The sequence below is a fragment of the Manis pentadactyla genome, chromosome 15 (genome assembly GCF_030020395.1).
Source record: "Manis pentadactyla isolate mManPen7 chromosome 15, mManPen7.hap1, whole genome shotgun sequence".
Classification (NCBI taxonomy): Eukaryota; Metazoa; Chordata; class Mammalia; order Pholidota; family Manidae; genus Manis; species Manis pentadactyla.
This window is the reverse complement of record NC_080033.1, coordinates 63,321,282-63,343,376: the sequence shown is the minus strand read 5'-3', so window position 1 is coordinate 63,343,376 and position 22,095 is coordinate 63,321,282. Positions and strand designations below refer to the sequence as shown.

The 22,095-nt window shown below is 43.1% G+C and overlaps 1 long non-coding RNA gene across 1 annotated transcript in view; it reads left to right on the top strand.

The window, feature by feature from the left end:
• Positions 1 to 21,842, top strand: part of LOC118924482 (uncharacterized) — a 201,661-nt gene extending 179,819 nt beyond the window's left edge. The window contains exon 3 of the long non-coding RNA XR_005029620.2: positions 21,695 to 21,842. This is a non-coding gene — a long non-coding RNA (uncharacterized LOC118924482). The remainder of the gene's footprint in view (positions 1 to 21,694) is intronic.
• Positions 21,843 to 22,095: the final 253 nt, after the last annotated feature.

The following is a 22,095-nucleotide window of genomic DNA, read 5'->3' as shown; positions in this document are numbered from 1 at the left end:
TGCTGCTTCCCTGGGCGATACAGAGCAGACATCTGGGCTGTGGGAGTGAATGTGACCCGGGCCATTGTTCTCAGCTGCCACTGCATCCAGCAGCCACGGGTAGGGTCCACTGTGTAGGGCTTCCTCTGTTCCTTAGTGGTTTCTATTCAAATCAGAGGTATTTCTTTTTTCTTCCCCAAAATCTGTTCTTCCCTGGCCTCAGTGGTCATTTCAAACACATCAGACCTCAAGTGACCCTCAGCTGTGGTAGGTCCTTGTACATGTTTGCTGATGGACAGTCATCCCCTTTGTGCCTCTTCTCTTTCCATGTGACTCAGTTCAGAGACTGTCAAGCCTTAGACACAGACACCTTCTGTTATTATTCCTCCCACCAGAGTGACTGTGATTATGGGGACAGTGACTGTCACTATAATTGCTGTTATTATAACTCCTGCTGCTATTACACTGTTGCTGTTTTAATGCTCCTACTGTTCCCGCCACCACTCTTCATCATATGTAAGATCCAATCAAAATGCTAAGCCTGACCTCCACTGAACATGCCTGTTTTTCCTTTTTGGGCCAAAAGAATCACTTTGTTGCTTCTGTCTTAGTTATTTGCATTTTCTTCTCCCTCATTACCCCTGGGACCTAGATTGCATCTAATGAGAGATGCATTTTGAAGCTTGAAGAAGTTCAGTGAGTAAAGTGCATAGTAAGTATTGGAAACTTTTTGGCTCAATGAAGAAATAACAGTGTAGATGAAACCTTAGTAGTGAAGGCTCAAGGCACTCCGCAATTCTCCTAAAGAGGAGGCTTTCCATCCTGTGTCTCTACCCGCTGGGTCTTTCTTCATCAGCCTGTTATTTCCTATTCATATCATGATTGAGCAAAATGAAGAAGTGATTTAAGCTTCCTTAGAATAATTGAACACATCATTCAGCTCAAAATGGATCTAATTTCCATTAGACTTGGATGGTGAACGGTCATAGGGTGTATTGGTGATTTAAATTCAGTTCCCTGATTCTCATACAAACAAAGTGACCCATCATTAGGTGGAGTTTGGCCACCATCAAGGTGCTGTTGATGGAGTTAAGGCTGAACTTGAACATCTCACAGTGAATTCACAATGACCTGATCTGGACAAGGTGGACCCAAATGTCTATTATGCCCAGCCCTGAGAGCTCTCTCGTGTGCTTTACCTTTGCTATAGGAAGCTGGCCCAGACTTTTCATCATTAAGTTCTATTTCATGTATTTTCAACCAAGCAGAAACTTAACCATAAAACTAAGATTATAATTATATTGTTGGCCCTCAAACTATTTTATTATAACCTGAGATGTAACCTGCCTCAGAGTGGTTAGGAAAAATCAGATAATATTAACGAGAGCATGTTTTTAATTTCTACTTACTTGGACAATTTATGGCTTAATTATAAAATACATCACCTCATCTGAGATATAATTATGTCCTTTGATTTTCTGGTTAAAAAAAAGTTAAATCTTTTTATAGGGGAAGCTAAGAAGATACATGAGCACCTTTAGAATACTGATTAATGAACAAAACATTTAACAAAATGTTTCTTCGAAGCATCAAAATTGCTAACTTATTCCCAAATTTGGGGATCTGGGGGAGTCTAGTTTTGAGAAGTATATAAACTTAATATCTGTAGACAAGTGTGTAAGACATACAAACATATCTGTTGAGGATTTGTTTTTTCCATCAGAAATAGCGGCACAGATGAACAAACTGAATTTTACGTGAGGTCCAGACAGTTTCCAGCATGATTTTAGGGCCAACAGACAAAATGGATGTTGTGCTGTTGCGATTTTTCCCAGTCTATTTATGTACGTTTGGTCACATGTTCAGATGATCTCCTCTGTTCCATCCTCTTTGTTTTCTTAGCTTCTGCTTCCCACAAACAAAATAGTAAAGTGTCTCTAGTGTGTGCAGCTGCTGTGTGATGCTTCTAGTTTCACTCTCCACATTTTACTCACCCCACCTCCTCACCTTTGAATCATAAACCCTTACCCCTCTGCTGAGCTGTAAATCACAGGTGGACCAGTTAAAGGAACCCAAAATGTAACACAAGACACTTCGCTCCCCCGGCTACCAATTTGTCTTGCACTTTATTAGGAGGTAGCATGATGGGAAATACTAAGATGTTGCCGAGGCTCAGGGAGTAGCCGCAGGAGGCTAGAAGGTCTGCCTGCCAAGAAATGGACCAGAGAAATAAGTGCAATTTTATGACTTGGCTCTGCTGAGAATTTAAAGTGGGAGGTCTTTCTGAAAGTCCTGCATATTTCAGCAGGTAAGAATTTGGCTTCCAGTTAGGAATAGAATGAGGAGATTCCTGGGTTCTTAGCAAAACTTCTAGCCAAGGCATGACTTTCTTAAATGGTGATTTTCCAAGTTCTGGTTGAATATGAGCAATGGTAAGAGCTCTACTCCCCAAACATCCTGAATGAGTGTAGTGGTGGCTAGTCCTTGCTAGTAATAATTATGCAATTATACCATAATAATGAACATTTATTGAATGCTTTTTTTAATGTGTCACACCCTCTCCTAAGCATCTTGCTTTTATTAAGTTATTTATGTACTCAGCAAGGTACTAATGGTATTTCCAGTTTACAGACAAGGAAACTGAAGCTCCCAGATGTCAAGTTATTTATCCAAGATTACACAAGTTTAGATTTCTGAATCTAGCCTCCAAACCATTCACATACTACGGGGATTCCTACTCACTCTTCCAAGCCAAGCCAGGCCTCCCTCCTTTTCATTCTCCTATTTCACTTTCATGTCTCTGCTCTGAGGCTAGATGGGGTGAGCGTGTCTACCTCCTTTCCTATGTGTATTCATTCTGAAAATGTTCATAGAGCACATCTGTGCTCCAGCCCCTCTACATGCAGTGTCTAAGGAGGCTATCCTCTGAAATAGATGTTAATGCTTTCATGTAGAGAAATGACTTCCCTACTTCCTGTGTTCCCAGTTCTGTTCAGAGGTGACCAAGGGCCCAGTTAATCTAAGGGCAGGGCTATCCTTGGCATGTTAGAAAAGACCATTCCCATGTCCCCATTGGTGAAGCATTTTGTTTATCGTCTGGACATCCTATGATAAAGCCTTGGCTAATCATCTCAGAGGTGATTAAATTTTTCATGCCGTTTGTCTATTATTCATTGGAACATAATATAGAAATACATGCATTTGCCAAAAAGGTATGTGGAAGATACAGGCAACAGCCGATTGCTGTCTATGCAATGGTTGCATTTTGAAGAGTGCAAATTAGGTGTCTAGAGAGATTTTCTATTAGAGAAAGAAAAACGAAACATTAGAATCTGTTTATCTCCATCACCGCTTTATCACCCCTTGAAGTTCATTTTGGACTTTGCTTCTGAATCACTCACATTCGGCCAGCTCTTCTCTCTAACAATGAAGTATCTGCGCAATTTTTCAGGTCAGCGTTCAGAAGTAGTAAGTCATTTTCCAACTGCTTTTCTTGGATTCCCCCAGTAGGCCAAACAAGAGGAATTTCCCCTGAATGCATAATTTACAGTCCTCTCACAGAGGATGGATTTACAGTTTCGTGGTGCAACAGAGCTCTCAGCCCAGCTACCATTTGCTCAGCGGTTGCACTTTGGAAAAAGACATGTTCTTAGAATTAATTTAAGTTTATATGTCGCCTAGCTTTGAGTTTCAGGAATTGCAAATTGTTTATATTACAATTATAATATTGGATTAACAAACTGTTAATATCTTAAATATTTTGATAGCTCCTTCCTATGTTAAAGAGAAACTGTTCAAGCATGGAGTGTCTGTTGAAGATTCCGTTTTCATAAGACATGGTAATAAAAATTCCTGAGAATGTACTTTGATCTTGAAGTTTAAAAATCTAGGGTAGACAGCATTTTAGAGGATTTTTCCCCTTTGATGTTTCCTGTCACTAATTGACTTATGTTTATTTTCCTGTATTCTTCATGAGATCAGGAGAATAGTCCATATGTTCACTGGTTTATCATGGAGCCTACACAGAGTGCAACTTTATCATTTGACATTCAAAAAATAAGAAATGCATTCCAGAAAAAAAAGTGAGCTGCAAAATGAATTTCTGTATGCTGATATACATTTTTTCTATTTATTCCTGGTATAAAATAGGGAGAAACTCCTACAAAAATATTAGGAAACCCTTTTCCACCACCCACCACCCGGTCCTTGTAGACAGAGCATCTTGTAGGGTTGGAAATAGCTCACTCTACATACTGCTAAATTATCTTGTGCCCATGGGAAAAATAGCTATGTTCCTTCCTTTCTCTTGTCATCCCTAAGGGCAGTCATCCCAAGCCAGAGCTTTTCAGCCTCAGCACTGTTGACATTTTGGGCCAGTTAATTCTTTGTTGTGGGGGGCAATCCTGTGTGTTGTATGGTAATTATCAGCAACTCTGGCCTCTCCAGCTGTGACATCAGAAATGTCCCCAGACATTGCCAAATGTTCCCTGCCATAAAAGATCACCCCAGGTTGAGAACCACTGGTCTAAGCCTATTTTGAGTTAGTAGGGGCTGCATTAAGACCCCTCAGGACTGCTGATAAGCTGGAGTTCCATGCTTAGGGCCCATGTGTCCCTCATGTCTCTTGGGCAGTGGTTGGTTGGAGAAGGCAGGGTGAGTGCATGTCACCATCTTTTAATTGCAGAGTCTGTCCAGCTTTCCTGACCCTTCGGAGACTAAGTTTCCTTTTCTGTAACCCAGAGATAATCACTGCACTAATATGCCTGACTCATAATCTGCATAAATATGAAGTAAAGCAATAATATGAAAGGCCTTTGCAAACTTTAGGTGTTGCCCCAGTGAGTCTCTTGGTCAGCAATACAGTGTTAGGTTTTAAAGCAAAATGACAGTGACAAGACAGTCATGAAGTTGAACACTGTCTCCACCATTCTGTCAAAAGCCATGATGTAGAAATTACTCACATGCCCAAATTATCCTATAGTTTTGTGGTAGCTCAGAAATAAATGTGTACATGTAAGTGCATGTAATTTGATAAATACATAACTTGTGTGACTACTTAGCAAGTTGGAAAAAAATTGGTACGACCTGAATCTGACCATTTCTAGCAATACTCCAGAAAGCCCATACATGGTTTTTACATGTCCAGAAGAAGTGAAGAATCCAGGCTGCAAGGGTCTGTGCCAGAATGAGCTCCCAGAATTGGGAAGTGTGCCTACAGTGTGACACAGGAGTTCTGGCTAAATGCTTTATGCACCCCATTAGATCAAGAAAGGTGCCGGGATTACTGCCACAAGCCAGAAGAACACAATAGGCTGCAGGAGCTAATACGATGAGCATGATTCTTTATAGTACACTTAGAACCTCATCAATTCAAATGCTAATGAGCATCCATTTGTCCATTCTCTCAGAATATACTTAGTAAGCATATGTTGCCCCTCAGGTACTATTCTAGGCATGGAGATTATAACGGTTACATGAATAAACTAAGGTCCTTTTACTTTCACAGGCTCACATTCAAGTGGGTAGATAAGCAAAGGCAAACCAGTAGCTCCAGGGTGTGACCTGGGCGATGGAGGGCGTACTCCGTCTACACAATAGGTGGGAAGAAACTGAGATGCTGTTCAGGGAAGATTCTTGTGAAGAAGAACATTTGTTTGGTCTGGGGCTGAAGGAGATGAGTGACCCAGCAAAGAACGGAGGGGAAATACTCCCAACAGAGGGAAAACTGAGTGCAAAGGCTGCAGAGAGGAAAGAGCTCCGTCGGTGAGTCAGGGGCTGTCGTGGCCATGATGTCCGGCTGGGTCTTGGGGGCTACAGCTGGAATTTGGATTTTATCTAAGAGCCAGTTGGGCATCAAGAGCTTATTTGATGCTGTGTGGTGAGTGGATGGGAGGCGGCAGGTTCGTCTCTGTTGTCTGGACACAGCTGTCTTGGCTTTGGAAAAAGGCAGTGGAGATGGGAAAGAGGAGAGGGATTCAAGATAGATCTTGGAAATTAAGAACCATAAGATTTATGATGGATAGATTAAACTGGAAGGTGAGGGAAATGGAAGGATGGCGGTGCAGGAAGGTAGATCAACAATATGAAAATGTCATTGGGCTTCTGAGATCATGAGGAGTGGGTCCTGTGAATCACTTGTAGAACACATGGCCTTGATGACGTGATTTGGACTCATTTTTATCAATGACCGGCTTTTGGAGAGCTGTGGAGGAGCCTAGGGATTAAAGAGCATGGGGTCCTTTTTGGATCTACTGCTGCTGTTCTACAAGGATGGCCTCAAACGGAAGATCACTGGATCCTAGAATGTCACTGATTGCTGAGCCCAGTGATTTTCCCCACCCTGCTCCCCAGGGTCCTGGGCCCTGGAGCAGCTTCATGTCAAGCATCGATGCATGGATTGATCTGTGCCACATGTTGGGACTTGTACTTGCAAGAGGACTTCCCCCTACTGGGTAAAAAGTTTGAAAACCACCTAGCTCAAGCCAGGAGAAAATCGAGGAGTAAATATGGTTACTTGCCCCCAAGCAGTCTCCAGTATTCTTGTTGTCTTCTTTTTCTTCTACAAAGATAATAAAGAGCATGCTCATGCATACCATCTCCCTTAATTTTTCTCTGTATTTGTGAGAAAGATGTTGTTTGCATTTTCTAGGTGGGGAAACCGGGATCTAGAGAAGTCAAATGACATGCAACTTGAGTTTAGCCTGCACAGCTGGGACCTGATACCCAGACTTCTAGCTCCAAACGTAGTCTACACTCCAATTCTAAAATAAAGGGAAAATGGCCTGGATTTTGCCATTCTTCAGTTCATTTAAAATTGGTGGAAAACTTACCAAAAAGGAGTGGTTAACCTTGTGAATCCAGAGTTTAAAAAGAAAGGCTGGGTTCACATCTTGTCTCTCTTTTTTTAATACTATGAGTATAGGAGTGCAAACAATTCACATAAACTGTATAGGCATCAGTTTTCTCATCCATTAAATGGAGACAATGTGTATTTTGGAGAGTTGTTGGAAGGATAAAAGTAGACACTCACCTGACAAACAGATGACTAATGTACTAATAGCTACTCCTCAGGCACCAGACCACGGCTGTGAGAACGTGATTCTGGGCTAGACGCTGCTGTAAAGGCGCATCTGAGTAAACTTTGTTTTAATCCCGGGGTTTCTTCATATGAGTGAGAAAGCAGAGAACACTGTCTGCGCTAGTTGTTCATCACTATTAGTGCAGTTATATGAAAAAATAATTATGACCCCTCTTTCCTGCCACATCTAAATGGGGGTTGCTTTGGGGGTTCTGGCAGAGGAGGCTGGATGGCAGGGAGGGGGCAGCTGGCATCTCAAACAGCTCCAATGCACCAGGCACCACATGAAGTGCCTCATCCATAGCTGTTTGTGAAGCAAAGTGTGGCACTAGGTGACCAGCTGTCATTCCTCGGAACCGAGCTCTTGCTGTGTAAAGGTCGTCACTGGATCCTCCCTGACTTTCCTTGGGACAGATCTCAATGGTTGTTGCATTTTCTTTGCAGAACTCATTGATGCAAAGAATGTATTAAGTGCACAAAAAATTAGATGTGCCTGTGCTTCATCTAATCTAACAGACCATGGCTTCTTCGAAGAAAAGACTTAAATATTTTTCATGGGTATGTGTGTGCATGCACACACCTAGCTGATATAACATATAGACTCTGGAGTCAGATGGCCTGGGTTCAAATCTTGACTTTACTTCTTAGCAGCTCTGCCTTGTTAGTTATTTCATCTTCTCCACCCTCCATTTCCTCATCTGTGCAAAGGAATTATAATGATAATTCATAATAATAATAATGTTTCATAGCATATTTGGTAAAGATTAAATGAACTAGCATATGCAAAGCATAGAGCACATAGCTCTTACTAAATGTTTGCTGTTGTTATTATTATCACTTCAACATGGCTTTGAGGTTCATGTTTCTCGAAATGCCCTTCTTCCTCATATGAACTTTACCAAACTGCTGCTCATTCTTCCAAACCAACCTTGGATGTCACCTCCTGAGAGAGGTCATATCTATCCTCGTTCTTCTCTCTTGGCTCCCAGAGCACCTGTACCCATGCTGTTTTTATGGCATCCCGTGTTGTAGTGTGATTTTGAGGATATTGGGCCCTCAGAAAGGCAATTGGCATAGAGTCCGGGGAGTCAACAAATAAAAGCGTGGATGAGTAAATGAACGTAGAGGAGGATCTCAGTGGCATTTATTCAATTGATTTCATCAGATTGAAGGAAATATCTTGAAACGAATTGGTGGGCAGATACTCCACCTAACTCTGAAAGAGTTTCTGAAGTTGGCGCAGAAAAGGCATGTACTTTTTCATGTTCATGTGCCTTTAAGAGAGCTAGTCCACTAAACCCAGAGCAACAAGGATGCTAATTAACTCTGATTAGAGAATTTATTCTCAGTACTTTGTAGAGGGATAGATAATTGTAATGTTTGTAGTGAACAAATTACTTATTATCTCTTTGAGGCATTCCCACTTGGCCAAGAGCTCTTTGATCATGGGGACATATACACACAGGCGATCATGTATTAGTTCCTTTAATCCTTATGGGACAGAAAGATTTATCAGTGGAAAACAGATCTGAACTCTCCTGACCTCACCTCGACACAGAAATCCTTAATGCGGGTATAAGGACAGGCTGGAAAGAGCAAATGCTTTTAACTAACGTCAACACACTCTGGCACTCTTTGTAATTAATCAGGGCAGAAAATTTGCAGACAAGAGAGTAACATAGACCTCTGCAAGTCATATTCCTGTCTAATCAGCAATTGCACACACTTTTTCTTCACTCCACTTGGCGTTTCAAAAGGACCATCATTTGAAAATGACAACTGCTATTGTTGGGAATCACTGGACACTGGGCGGCCTTTGAAGGCCTAATGTTTATTGTTGCAGGCAAGGAATGGTAATGCACTGTGGTTTCAATTAGTTACCCCAAATAATTCTCCACCCTGGAAACCACTAAATCCAGCCCTCTTACTGTGACAAAGCCTGTCTCTATTAAATCTATGTATTATTTTATAGCAAGAGAGTGTAAAAGCATGAGAAAACGATGGCCCAGAATATAAATAAAAAACGCAAATGTGAGAGTTGGAGCGCAAAGGAGGTGACTTCACATCCCCAGCTCAGGTGGTGACCGTCCCCATTGTAGGTAGAAACAGCCAGGCTCTTGCCAGAACAGGGTCTGGACACTTTCATATATTTTTTTTCACAAGTTGGTAGGCACATTAAAGATGACAACTTAAAATAAGAGGTGGTTAGCATTTTCCCATGAATTGGAACAGTTGAGAATGATGCTCATCGATTTAACGGAGAGTTTGTTTTTAAAATAGCTTTCATTGCTCAGATCAGGGAAGATGATGAGGTGGTAGAAAGACTCAGACTGTAAGGGAGGGACCCGGATGTTGGCTTTGAGGACATTATTTTAACCACCCTGAGCCTCAGGCTCTTATAAAATGAGGACAGAAATGCCTGTGCTGAAGGCTGATTGGAGGATTAAGTGAGATTGTGCCCGTAAAGAGAATACAGTCGATACTTAAAAAATGACAGTGGCCGTTATGTTTTTTAATAGATGTGAGGAGCTCACTTACAGTTTAGGTAAGAGGTGGTGTCTGTGAGAATACAAAGGGGTATGTGGGCCAGAAATATTACGGAAATATGTATTGTGGAATCAAATGCCTTCCAAATCATTTCTGTAGAAAGTGGTGATATTTAAAATGCTTAACAACTGGTATGACATGGGCACCAGTCAGAGTGGATGAAGGCCACATCTCCTGAGGTTGGGAATGGGGGAGATCATGTGGAGATGTTGCTTGGGGCCACTGGAGGCTTTATAGGGTGGGGAAAGCCTTGGAAGAAATGGCTACTGAATACGCCACTTGGTTTCCATCACATACAGGAGTATTTCAATACATAAATAACCAATACAGGCATACCAATGCCCACTGGCTACCAGCTTCATCTGTCGAGAAACTAGTCATGAACAAACTGCTACCCAGGTGCTGGGAGGATCACATGGCGTGTGCTGTGGGACCTCTGTAAGCATAGCACCTGCAGGGTTGGCAAGGGTGGTGGCGTGATTGCTACTTGTGAAGGGCAGGTTGTGAGGTCCATGCATTTAGGACTAACTTCTCATAATGAGGCCAGCCTAGGACTCACATCTGCCTCTGCCGTGTTTTTCACTATTGTCAAGTAAAGGCAGAACCCTGCTGGGCTCTAATCCCCTCATCTGTGTGGGCCTGGACAAATCCAGAAGCCTGTATGGTTCTGCTTGGGGGCATTGCCACCTTCAGCAGCCACAGTTTACCATGCACATTAGTGACCTTGGTTGCAGGACATTGAAGAGGCCACCAAATACCCAGCCTGCAATTGTACTTGCTAATCCAGTTTCCTGTTCCAGTCACTTTCTCTGCACACTCTAGCATCTTCCTGTCAACCCCTCGGTTGGGGTCTATGCATGTGCACGTACATGTGTAAATACCTGCACTGCAGGGAGAGAATCCTCTTCTGCCTCAAGGATACTCTGCATTTCCCCCCTTTCTGTCTCTTTTCTTTAAGCACTTTGTCATTTAACTCAAATTAATAACCTCTGATGAATAAAAAGAAGGGAAGAAGAAATATTTTCTTTGGCTAGTTGGGTGAAAAAGGAGGATTGGGCTCTAATATGAAAAAAATTCATGGTTTTTATATACAAAAAAAAAGTGTTTGGGTTCAGTGATCACTCAGATATCTTTTAGACCTAAGTCTAAGTCAGAATATAATCCATAGTCTTAAAAAGGTAACTGAATAAGATAAAAGGAGAGATATAATATGTTCATGAATTGGAAAATTCACTATTTTAATATCTCTCCAATTTACCTCTCACCAAATTGATCTATAGATTCAATGCAATCAAAACCAAAATCCCAGTAAGCTTTTTTTTTTTTAGAAATGGACAAGCCAACTTTATATTTTTATGGTATGGGAATATAAAGTACCCATAATAGCCAAAGTAATTTTGAAAAAGAAAAGCAAAGTTGGATGACTTACATTACATTATTTCAAGAACTACTAAAAAGCTAGTGATCAAGACAATATGGTGTTAAGCATGATAATAGACATAGATAGATTAACAAAATATAATGCCAAACCCAGAAATAGATCCACACAATGAAAGGTAATACAGAATCAGTGGAGAAGGTACCCTTTTTAAAAAATGATGAGGGTCCACCATTTGTTGGCTATCCAAATAGGAAGAAAAACACCTGATGTTTATTTCACACCATATACAGAAATTAGAATCACAGATTTAAATGTAAAATCTAAAGCTAGAAGACAATACATAGAAGAAAATATTTGTGACCTACAAAGTTTTATTAAATGAGAGAGAAAACTCACAAATCACAAAATTTTCCAAAAGCCAAATTGAACTTTGTTAGAATTTTTGTTCTTTGAAAGGCCCGATTCATATAAAGAAAAACATGAAGCCACACTTGAAGAAAATACAATACATGTATCTGACAAAGAACTAGTGAACAGAATATTTAGGAACTCTTACAACTCAACAGTAAGAAGATGAATAGCCTAATTAAAACTGGTGAACAATTTGAACGGACACATCACAAAAGAAGATATGCAAATGGTCAATAAGCATAAGTAAAGATGCTCAACATCACTAGTTATCAGGAAAATGCAGATTAAAACCAAAAATGAGACACAACTTCCCACCCACTTGAAGTCTGAGATTAAAAAAACTAACAGCAACAAGGGTTGGCAAATATGTGAAGTTAGCAGAATTTTCTTACTTTGCTAATGGAAGTGTAAAATGGTACTACCACTTTTTAAGAACTCTTTGGAAGTTTCTAGAAAAGTAAAACATGCAATTGCCATACCCAGCAATTCTACTCCTAGATATTTGCCCAAAAGAAATGCAAGGATAGGCTCACAGAAAAACTTGTACACAAATGTGTTCCTAGCAGTTTTATTAATAGTAGCCAAGCACTGGAAACAAATTCATCAACAGGTGAATGGAATATCCATATAATGGGATGCTATTTCCGGATGAAAGAGGAATGAAATACCGAGACGTGCTGCAACATGAGCGAAGCCCAAACACAGTTTGCTAAGAGAAAGAGGTTTAACGCAAATGGCTACCTACTTACTTCATTTATGTGAAGTGTCCAGAAATGGCAACTTCATAGAGAGCGAACTCAGATGAGTGATTGCCAGAATCTGGGGTTAAGAGATCTGATCATTAATTCCCCCTTAAAGGGGAAGAGGAAAGATTTTGGGTGATGCAAATGTTCTATATCAGGATCATAGTAATGCTTACCTACATGAATAAACTCATCAAACACTGCCTTTTATTGTATGTAAGTTATAGCTCATGAAATGGATCTAAAATATTTGAATAAATAGTGAAGAATGAACAAAAGAATGTATTACTGTATGTTGTTAAATGAAGCAATGTATGTGTTATCTAGCAAATGCCTGGAAAATCGAAGGCACTCAACATTTCTTTCCTTCTCCCTCCTTTTTCCCTCCTTCTGTTTCCCTGTATTCATTCCATATTATTTTATGCTTGACAGACCTAATCTTTGCTAAGGTGTGAATGTCCAATAGTATGTCAATGTGTGGTTGCTCTCAGGGGTCTCTTAATGAGGGACTCTTGACATAGTCTATCCATGGCTGTTCTGAAGGATTGGTCCCTGGAGATAGAATTTTTTCTATGTAGTAGAACTTTGAAAGAAAGCTGTTATTAATTAGTCCAATGTATCCTTGGCTAGAGAAATGTAACCATTTATTTAGTAGAAAAACAAACATAAATCTCCAAATAGGCACTCTGTATTAATCAGACAAGTGGAATTTCAACTTTATTTCTCATGTTGAGCCTTTGTTGCTATAGGAGGCAGGGTGGCATTTGTGGAAAGAGCATCACCTTTTATGTCAAGCAGACCTCAATTTGACTAATAGCACCACTTGTTGGCCCTGTGACAGGGAGCTCCTAACTTTAAATTCTTGCTACAATTTGATGTTTGGAAACCAGGCATTAAAGAGAGAAATGAGCTAGGCTAAAAGAGGGTCACACTGTAATTAACAGACAAGTTTCGGTCCCCGGGTGAAATTGGTAACTCATTTTGGGGTTCTGGCCAGTCAGGGGACATATGGCTATTCAGACAGAATAGTACCTAGAATCTGCCTTTATTTTTATTACCTATTTTATTCTTTAGTGGTCATGGTAACGCAGACCCAACCCAAAGTGAATCATAGATAGGTTAGCTGGACTGTCTCGTTAATTTTAGGCTCCAGATACCCAAACTGATGGCTGGAACTAAAGATTTCCAGTATGTGTTAAACATTTCCAAACATTACATTCATAAAGCACTTCTTTGTTCTATCAAAGGAATCTGTACATACATTATTCTGTTTCATTACAGAGGCCCCAGTGAGGAAGGGGTCTAAAGATACCATCCACCTGTAGTTTAAAGGCAAAGAACAGGAGCCTTGGTATGTTAAGTGGTTCTTGAAGATGCAAAGCTGGTTAGTGGGAAAGGGCTCGCCCAGAATTCTCCTCTTCACTTTGTCATTGAGTGACACTGGCTGTCTTCCCCCAGGTGAGATTTTCAGCATCATCCCTTGTTCTAGTCTTTGTAGTCAGCACCTGTGGCCCTTTGGGGACTGTTGGGCATTTAGGGATCTGGGTCATATGGTAAACATTAGGGCATCTTTGCTTTCAGATTCAGGAACATGTTGTAGTGCCTGGTTTATTGAAAAGTACACCGGGTTTGGGACCAGATAGCCCAGGTCGACCGAGTCCATCTGATGTTCTGCATTTGGATCAGTTTATGCAAGTTCCTTACCACCACTGGGTCCCCTGGTTCCTCTTCATTCAAATGAATTCCTATGAGAAATGAAATGACGTATGCACACCCCTGACCCGTGAGAGTCACCAGCAAGTGACGACCCACCTCTTCCTCTTCCCTGTCTCCACAGCTTTGACCAGGTTTCCTCTTATAAGAAAAGGAATTGTCTAAACGGGGGAACAAGGTAACAGAGAACCAAGAGGGGCACAGAGGCAGTGCTGCCCCCTCCTCTCTGTCGGTGCTTTGCGAGAGGTATTTGCAGCATGTAAGGGTTAATTTTTTTTGCCACTGTTGTTAATTTTGAAGAATTTTTTTTTCACTTAATAGCTTTTAATTCTCCAAGCAGAGGCTGAGGGGGAAATGAGACGACTGGTTTTTTTTTTTCTTCAATTGCCACATAGACTCTGTTCATTCTTGCTTTGTGTGCAGAAAGATCTTGCTCTTCTGTTCTCATAAACATCAAATTTTAACTATTTATTTCTCTCTAGGGAAGGCTTATCAGAGTTTCTGGAGGGTCTGGGCTGGAAGTGTTCATTCTCTCACGTGCTGGGAGGAACTTTAGAGATTGTATGGTGCAATCCTTTCATTTTACAGATGAAGACACTACAACTTGGGAAGGGGAAATGTCTAGATTCACCCAGGGATAAACCAGTGTAACCTTCCAGTTCCCTTGACACTTTCCCACAGGCTTACTCATTATGACACCTTAATGAAGAATGAAAATCCCAGAGGTGGCTCTTTGGCATCATTCGATAAGCCTTCTTGGTAACCTTATCAAAGTGGGAACTTATCCATAAGAAACAAGATAATTTAGGGGAAGTTTAGAGGCAAGAGTTTTACTTGCTTCAAAGAGTGATTGCTATGCACAATGAATTTATTTAGGAAATCTTCTTTCTAGGAGAAGGTCCATAGATGGACTCCAGGGTACTATGAATGCCTAAAATTAAATGCAAAACTTCCTGTGTGTTTCCTGACGAGAGGGTCAGGTAGATTTTAGAGCCCCTGGAGTCTGCCAAACACAACCTTCCTTCAAAGGCTGCTCCATGAAGTAACAAAGGAATAATTTCTTGACTGTCAACAGTTTTGAATTGGAGAAGCTTGTAGACTTTTTAAATTAGATGGGCTTATATCCACTCTATTGTGTGTGGTCATCAGTGGCCACTGGAAAACATGAGTGGAAACTCCAATAACCCATGTCCTCTCCTGAGCATGGTTGGGTAATGTAGAAAGTTCTAGTAGAACCTCCTGATCTGCCCCTTCCCCTCTTGTTTTCCCTGCACCCTGGTCCCTAAGAGGCAGCAATGTATCAATTCCAAGCTCCCAGCTTCCCTGATATCATCCCAGGCTGTGTTACAAAAACATTACTTACTCTTCCCTCTGTTCTTCCTTCTTCAGGGAGTTTTTCAAAGGGCAATTTTATATTACAAGTGATTTGTTATTTATGTGGTGACTGAAAAAGCTTACCCTTGAATAATATGTGACTGCAGTGTTTGTGTGAGTGTATGTGTCTGTGTGTGTTATCTTAGGGAGCTCTCTGACTTCCAGATTTGTTACTCTTTCCTTCCCCGGAGCAATCCTTTTCCAGATTGCCCAGATCTCTTCAAAATGAGAGCAAGTGCAACATAATATATTTTGGGAATAATTAACCCACAGATATTTTAGTTACCTCATATTTTTAATCAGTGGTGATCAGAGCTGTGAAAAATAATGGCGGGCGAGACATCACTCATGCTACCATAGGGATTACACTTTCATTTCCTGTCCCCCCATTTGCCAAACACCTACCATGTTCCAGGCACTGCAGAGCTGAGGAAAAACACTACAGTCTTGATTGAACCCAGTGACCATTTTATATGTACACACATCACAGACCCGCCGGATTGGATTGTGTAGGTTTCTCAAGCCTGAGATATAATTCATATTTCTTATTTGAAAGTTTTAAAATGGGAGGAACAGAGCAGCCTGCCTGCCCGCTGGTCATGATGAAAAAGTCCTAATGTGCTGGAGGCACTACTGAGGGAGCTTCCAGGGAGGGGGAGTCCTCTGAGAACCTGCCGAGTTCAACAGGCATCTGATCTCATAAATCTGTGCTGACAGTGATTTTAGAGGGTCACCCAGTGTCCCAGACCAGCATGCCCATTTTCCTTCCCCTCCGCCTGCCAGGAGCCCCACCTCTGCTGTGCTGGCTGAGCTGGGTGTCTGTTTCCATGCAGGCTTCTGGGAAGAACCTGGTGGTTGGTGGCTTGTCACAAGTCTTACGAAAAGTGCAGCAGCCTTGTTCATTTTTCTTCATTAGGTCTTTTGGCCAAAGGACATGGTAACACATGGATCAGCTTTACCATGAGGACATTGCCACTTGCCAAAGTGTGGCATGTCAACTTCACAGCTGCAGCCTTTGCAAGGAAGTGGAGTCCTCTCAAGTCTGTTAAACCACTGGAAAGAGACTTTACGGGGTCAGCATGAGAAGCAGGATGTAGGAGAGAATTAAAACATCCAAGAACCCCCTAGCCCAAATGAAGGGCTCTGAACACCACCACCAGGCACACCCCTGGGCTGTCTGGCCCTGCCTGCCCCCCATCTCCCCCTTCACTTCTCTCCTTGCCTCAAATTTCATCCATTCAGAGCTACGTCCATCCCGCTCGTTCCCGGTGCTGCGGGACGGCACCTGCATTGGCTTTGCCTGGACTGTCTCCCTCTTCCACTGTGGCTGACTCCAGATTCTTTTTCATTATTCTCTTTGTGTCTTTTCTGTTAACAAGCTTCCTAGAACCCTCCAGATGAGATAAATATGCCTCCTCTGAGCTCTCATAACCCTTTGGTCTTCTGTGTAAAATGTATTCAACCCACTTAAGGCAGTTGCTTGTTTTTCCTTATAAACTCTTCATGAAAGAGACCATGTTCTCAGTACAGAACTCAGGAAGTGCCTGACGGACATGTGCAGAAGGAAGATAAGATGCTAGAAAATATCTTGGGATGTAGATTCAGGGTCTGAATCCTGCTTTCCAGCCATGAGATCTTGGGGAAGTTACTTAATGTCTCTAAATCTGCCTCTTTGTTTTTAAAACCCTGATGGCCCACCACTTTCCTTATAGGACTGTAGTAAAGATTAAAAGGCAACTTTTGGAGGGGATGGATATGTTTACAGCATGGATTTGTGGTGATGGTTTCAGGGTATGTGCTCATCTCCAAACTAATCAAGTTGTTTGCACTATATATGTACAGCGTTGTGCATGTTGATCACACCCCAAAAGTGGTTTTAAAAAGGTTTTAAAAGAGATAATGGGCACAATATATTTGATAGACATTATTCATAAATATTAAAGCAATTTACACGGAATGGGCAGCAACCATTCTAACAAGTGTACCTTGCCTTCCACAGGGATAAAGGAAACAGGATTCTCCAACGTGGGCATTGCAGAAGCTAACCAAAAGTCTTACTTGTTCTAAGAACTTATTGAGCATCTACTGAGGGTCCACACACAGTGTACTCTACATGCATTATCTCATTGATTCTTTCATAACTGATTTCCTTCAAAAGTAGGAATTAATATCTCCTTTCTACACATAAGAAAACAGAGTCTGAACAAGAGTGTTGACTCTCCGAAAGCCATGCAAATTGTAGACTAAGAATTGGAACCCGTTGTTGTCCAGTGTACTGTTTCACCAGCCCTCTCCTAAGGGACCTGTGGCAATAGCTGCAGACGTTTTTCATTGTCACAAGCTGGGGGAGGAGGGGCTGCTCTTCTGCAGGTCGATGCCAGGGATGGTGCTGTAAGACAGTCCCCTTTGGAGAGAATTCTCTAGCCCCAGTGTCAGTAGTGCTAAGGCTGAGAAACCCTGGCCTCGTGTTACCACAGGGAGGTTTCCTTCTTTCGTCTCAGGAATAAAGTATTTCATTAATACAGGTTTGATGGTATGGGGTTCCATAAGGGGGCAGTGCCATTTGAGGAGGTCCACAGTGCCAAATACCTCTGAGCCCTACGAGAAGTGATGGAACCAAAAGGGCCAGGAAGACAGGTACACACTCAACAACCCAGTTAGAACTTTGGCCTGCTTCTGGGTCAGAAACTCCACACTCAGGAATCCTGGCTGTGGAACGCAAGCAGGGGTCAGTTCCACCCCTGCTCCATAGAGCAGCTCGTTGTCCCTGGGAAATTCAGCTGATCTCCCAGGATTCATTTCCTACATCTGCAAAATGAGGGTATTCATGCCTCGCTCAAAGCATTGGCGGGAGGGTTATGTGAAATAACGTAGTAGTGTGTTTGATGAAGGATGAGGCCCACTGTGGGTGTGCCGTGTTGCCTGCAAATGAACCGCCACGTGGAATGTTTATTTGCTCCATTGCCTGCATCTAAGTGGCGGAAGCTGGGTGCCCACCCAGTGTTGAGTCCGAAGCCTGTGCTTTCCTGCCTGGCCGTATCACCTTCCTCGCATTCACCTTGACCTGATAGCATTGGCAACCCCCGAGCTGATGATGACCAGCCTTCCTACCCCCATGCCCCCCAGCAGAATGCTGACAAGTGATGCTTCACTTGGGGAGGAGTCCCTCGCGTTCTTTTCCCCACACCCCCCTCTTCTCCAGCTGCTGGGTTGAGCCCTCTGAGGTCACACTGCAGCAGAGCGAGGCACCTGCTGGGAGAAGGAGCGCTGAGGACAGCTGGTGTCCCTGGTCATCTTTATGCTGCACCTGGCAGATCTCCTCGTTTGCTCTCTCTTTACATATTGTCATTCAGTCCAGCAAAATGCCACTTACCCAACACCTCCGACGTGTTAGAAACTTTGCTGAGAACTCTGTATGCCTTATCCTATTTCATCCTATTTATTCACATGGAGTCCAACAAGATCGTCAATAAATATTTGTTAAATGAAAGATTCATGCAGTGATCTTATGAAGTCAGAGCCACACAGCCATATTCTACCAAAGCCTCAGAGAGGCCAAGTAACATGCAGAGTGTTCAGATGGGGGCTATGGGAAGGCCCAGCGCAAGCCAAAGCCCACAGTCTTCACCTGGACGAAATACCAATGCAGAATGTGTGTGAGATTCTGTGCACACACTGATCAGGGTGTACAGACAGTAAGAGTCATTCCCAGGGCCGCTGTGCGCACACCCACTGCTCTGGCTCATGACAGTATCTCCTTCAAGTATTTACTTATTCAACAGATATATATTGAATTTCTGTATTGCATGCTAGGTACTATGTTGGTCTTTAAAAGAGTAAGAAAAACCAGACTAAAAACTCCTGCCCACATATAGTTTTCACACCAGTGAGGTGGGAGGTGATGATCCTTGAACAAAGAAAAATATACAATATACAATACATAATATACAAATTGTGAGTTTACCAAGGATGTGAATGGGCTGCCCAGGTAGAAAATAAAGCAGGTGTGTGGGAAAACCTCACGTAGCAGGAGGTATTTAGATAGAGGCCCTGAAGGAGGAGGCAGACATGCAGAGGGCCTAGGCAGTATGTTCCACGTTGAAGAAGCAAAGGCCCTGAGGCTCAAAAGACCTGGGTTGTTTGAGGAAGCCAAAGCATCTGGCATGCCTGGCATGTAGTGGACAAAAGAGAGGCTGCAAATGCATGAAAATGACATTATCCTGACTTTTCTTGACTATACTAGATGTAGGATAACTCTACTGCTCACAAGCTTGGGCACCTTATCCTTCATAACTTTTGTGGATTGAATTGTGTCCCCCTGGAATATCCATGCAAGCCTGAACCCCAGGTACCAGAACATAACTTATTTGGAAATAGGGCTTTTGCAGATTAATTAAGATGTGAAATAAGATGAGGTTGTCCTGGAGTTGGGGGCTTCTAGTCCAGTTTGACTGAGGACTTCGTACAAAGAGAAGAGACACAGGCACAGTCACACACAGAGACCAGACCAGAAAGCTGCACGAGGACACAGACGCACAGAGAGAAGACAGCCTGTGAAGACAGGGGCAGGGGCTGGAGCTCTGTGGCTGTGAGTCAAGGGGTGGCAAGGCCTGCCAGCCAGCACCTGAAGTGAGAAGAGAGCATGGTCCTGCCCGTGCCTTGATTTTGGACTGCTGGCCTCCAGAACCATGGGAGAGTAAAGTGCAGTCGTGCGGAGCCATCATTTTGCTGTACTTCATTAAGGCAGCCCTCAGAAACACACACAGTGACTCATTATTTGCAGGTATTCTCACCACTGATCATGATCTATTAAAGCTGAGAACCCCTGCTTGTGAATCTACCATCCCTCAGATGTTAAGGGGCTTCTCCCAGATCCCTCAGCTGGTGACAGGCACAAGAGGGATCCCAGCCCTGGGACCACAGTGCCTCTGCTTTCCACTCTTCCAAATGGCCTCCCTGGTGCTTCTACTCCAAAGGGGACATTGTCAGAAGGCATGCCAACTTGAAGAATGGTGGTCACACTGTCCTGGTAGCCACCTAAGCAATGGGCAGGCCCATATTTGCAGCCTGAGTGCAGCATGACCCGAGGGCTGCAGAAGATCTTGGCCCAGCAGAAGGCGTTCTCACCACCTAAACTGTTGGCACTGCATCTTCTTTCACCCCGCAAAGGGTCACTGCAGGTCCTCAGATGCCCTGTGATTGGAAAAAGAGGGGAAAATGGGGTTCTGCCAACTGCATCCTCTCTGTGGGGGAAGTTTGGATAACCCTAATGTGGACTTCAGATAATCAGGGACAAAAAGAAAGTTCCATTAGCCCCCAGGTGCTCCTTTGCTTGAACAAGTGTTCCTCATTAACTAAACAGGGTTGTTGTTGGTTTTTTTTTCTGTCCTGAACTGCAGTTGCCTCTTCTTACCAGCCAGTAGTTCTTTTTTTGAAGAGCTGTTTTAAAGAATTGAAAAGGAGTGTATTTCACCCAACACTGATGGATTCTTTGGTGCCAGGAGAAAGAGGCCTCTGGGATGCTAATGGCAGGCAAGGGTTCAGATGGACCCGGGCACCAGCTCCGTGATCTGACGAGTTAGTTACCTTTCTGAGAGCAAGAATTCCTAAGTCATACAGTTATCGTCAAGATTCAATGGAATCATGTACACGGGGCTCTCAGAAGTGTCTGTCGTTTGTGAGCACTTCAAGTGCCCTCATTGCATTATAGACGTACGGTGGCCTTGGGAAGACGATGTTCATGCAGGAACCGGGGCCTGGTGAGGTTGGCTTGTCAGCATCTAGGATGCCTCCTAGGCTGCTCTGCCAGGTGGTGCACAGGCACCTGGACGCTTTCTGGTGTGTCCCATGAGGGCATTTGGTATGTTGTTTTGGTGCCAGAAGACAAGTAGGAGAACAGTCTTCTGGATTTCTCTATCCATTCCCTGTTTCCCTGGGGAAACTCCAGTATTGTGGGGTCTGAGATCTTACCCTACCTGAAAGCTGGCCAGTTAGTCTGCCAAGGTGTCATGGATGTTGGCAGAAGACCTGAGACTCCTGGGTTAGTGACAGAGGACTTTATTACTCCTGGTAGAGCAACCAGTGCAAGCCTCCTGTCCGTGCCGGCTTCCCTTGCCGCAGCTCCCCCAGGGCAATGCAGAGAGGGCCAGGTGACGCATCCCGTGGGGCAGGTGTGTCCCCGCAGAGGAACCATAAGCTTAGGGAACCGGAATCTCTTCTGCTGGACACTAAGCATGCCTGCCCTGCCCCAGAGGGAGATCTCTCTACCTCCCAAGGTTTTTGCTTTACATCCTTAAAAAGATGGTGCATCCAAAGGTAGGCAGTGCTCTGCTCCCAGGATGTGCAAGGATATGTGAGACTCATGGAAGATTGTCTCCTATGGCACCGCCTCTCCCACTTTAGTATCAAATTACAAAGCACTAGCAGTGGAGCCCCGCTGTTCTCAGCTCCCTTCTGCTTTTATTCCAGGACAGGCCTACGAGGGAAAGAACACAGACCTTGGATCGGGGAATAGCTGGGGTGGCTGGAATTCAAGTCTCAATCTGCTTCTGATTCGGTATAAAACCTTCCTGCCTTCCTCAGGGGACTTCATGTTCCTGCGTGTCAGTCTTAACATCTGTGCAATGGGGGTAAGAATGCCTACCTCACAGGGTGAAAATGTCTGGAACAAAAGAGGTGCTTAAAGAGTCCTGTCTGTTTTATAATTTGAATCAGCATGAGATTATATTCTTGCCAGGGGCCCATGGAGACAGGAGGAGGAACTTTATTTTGAGTGGCCGTGTCTCTGCAGGAAGGGCACCAGGGTAGAGGTTGGCCTGACGACAAGTGACATATTTTGAGCCAAGTTGCACAAACAGAGGCTTGCTTTC